A 2,781-nucleotide genomic window follows, 5' to 3' on the forward strand; every position below is an offset into this window, starting at 1 on the left:
AACAAAGTCGATCTCACCGGAAACTGAAAAAAATGACTCGCCGGGGAGGGAAAGTGGTCGGGGACGCTGCTGGAGTCTTCTAGGGTGGAGGCGCGCCGTCGCCGGCGCCAGAGGGTGGAGAACGGACGGACGTCCGCACTTTAAGCCGAGTGCGGACGTCCGCTTCACATCCTCTCTCTCTATATATATATATAATTAATGTCTATATATATAATTATATATCTTTTCTAATCAGGCCAGCATTGGATTTTATCGACGACGGCTTTGGTTTGCTGGAGAGCTTGACCTGGTGTTCAACTTGGGCGGCGGACAAGGAGCTGGATTTTATCAAAGACATTGGCGATTCTTGATGTCGTCGGAATTCAATAATTGGGCCTAGGACTTTGGGCTTGAGTTTAGTGTTAGGGTGTGGTGTGGAAGGTTACAGAAACACAAAATGCTCATATGTTGATTTAACGTTGTTGATGATTTCGGTTTTGGATCCAAGCCCAATGACTTAAATCGATTATGAAATGGTGAGCATGAGAATTGTGGTACATTTTCTTTCTTTGAAACCTAAGGCCCAAACTACACTAAAAGCCTACCTCGAGAAAGCATTCTTTTTCTGATTTTGGGACTGAAATCATGTGTCAATTAAGGATATAGTGTTTCTCCCAGAACCCAATCCCATTTGATCATAAAAGAAGGGGTTTGTAACTAGAACAACCATTGAGCAAAACTCATAAACACCTACATACAGCCTTTAAAGCTCCAAGTATTCAAGCCTCCATGCCTTCAAGCTTCAAACCCCATGCCAATTAACCATCTTCTCAAACAACCATCCTTAACCTATATTTTTCTAGAACTCGTTTACCAAGAAAACCCCCAAATTCCCTTTTCGCAGTGTGTTTCTATCTCCCACACCATGCTTCATGCTGTCAAGCCCCCTTTTGATTTCCATACAATCTGAATCATACACAAATTTCTCCAACTATTAGGTTGAATATGGCCTAGTCATTCGAATTTACCATATTTGTTCTACATATTTACATGTAATTGAACTATGGATGACAATGGGTAGGGTAGGGTCAGAGGATCAAAATACCATACATGTACCCTTTTTCAATCCTCGTCCCCATACCCGCCCCATTCCTCGTAATTAGATAATGAGGATTCCCACTATCCGTCCCCTTTAGAGATTACGTTCTCATACATGTCCCGATCCCAGTTAACAATTATGTAATAATTAATTTTTAAAAAATAATTACAAAATATAGAAATATGAAAATTAAATACATATATAATTAAATTTCTTGATTCAATCCAACAAAAACGAATATAAGTCTGGGTTAAAAAAGAAGTTTCTATAAATATTCATTAAGAAAATCATAGTTAAAAAATATTACAAAAATAATATTTACATCCTAAATGGGTGGGAATGAGAACGAGTATCAAAATATCATACTCATCCCGTACCCGATTCAAAAATTCGAATACTGAAGATCCCCATACCCGTCATCAGTTTATCCCTATGTATCGCCTCTGTTAAGGTTGAATACACGTGGGTACCCTACCCGCTGAGGATTATTGTCATCCCTAAATTGAACTAAATTACTATTTCAACAATAATTTTTTCATAAACTTGTAAAATATCATAGATTGAGTAATTACCCTAACAAAACTAAATCACCTAAGTTACGACTCAATTTACCTCATTCATAACAAATTTGTTGTCATATCAGTAAATAATTAAATGTGGGTATCACATATATTTAGGTACCCAAGAAAATTCCTTATTACGAAGAAAGACCAAAGACAATTGTGCAAATCGAAAGAATGCATGTCTTTTGGAAGCAGTCAATGTATAATGCTAACAATTCAGATCGGTTTGAACTCAATTTAATCAATTAAGTAGGACTATGAACATTTTATAGAAGTATGCTCGATTGTCCTCCGTCCTCGTCTGATCGAGCAAACTATATTACAGGGGCTGCCGCCCGCCAAATCAGGATGAAGACGTCTAGTACCAGACTGTGGGTTGTTATGGAATTGAAAAATATTATTTATCAAACCAAAAGACTTAAAGAAATAATTACAAGAGGACTTGAGTAAGCTAATCAACTTGATCTGCAAGTCTGCAACACGCTATATATACACGAGGACTTTATTAATTACTCCCCACAAACCAACGAGAAGTACTCGAAACAATTTCCTGTACCCGTTATATTTTTCCAGACTATTTCGATCCATTTCAGTTTGCTGAAATAATTTTCTCTTCTGACTTTTGATCAATTACCAATTTTTGTCTCAGGTACGATATTTATGTTTTTCCTTTTCATAGCTAGTTTACATGTCCATGCCATTATATGCTTCGTTTTATTACAATAATTCTATTAAAGGTAGTGCTAGAGGGCCTTAATAAGACCTAAGATTTATGACATTAATCTTATATGGCATGTTATGTCACATAGACACATCATCAATTTAATAAATTATGTCATTTCTTTCTTAGGTAAAAAAAAAAAAAACTTAACCTTAATAATTAATGGATGCTACATACTAATATGAAATATTTTCTTACCTTTTTAATATGGATGTGTATCTACCAAGTTTAATTAATTTATTAATAATAATGACCAAGTTAATAATCATACTAAATTAGGCTTTTATACCATAAATCAAATTTATTAAAATTTCCTTCTATCTTTGTGATCGAAATTTGGTTCCATTTTAATAGTTTATTTTTGCAGTTTAAAATTATGATATCTATATATAAACCAAATTCTGTTAAGAATTTTGAAA

This window comes from Fragaria vesca, linkage group LG1 (assembly GCF_000184155.1).
Source record: "Fragaria vesca subsp. vesca linkage group LG1, FraVesHawaii_1.0, whole genome shotgun sequence".
In the NCBI taxonomy this organism is placed as follows: domain Eukaryota; kingdom Viridiplantae; phylum Streptophyta; class Magnoliopsida; order Rosales; family Rosaceae; genus Fragaria; species Fragaria vesca.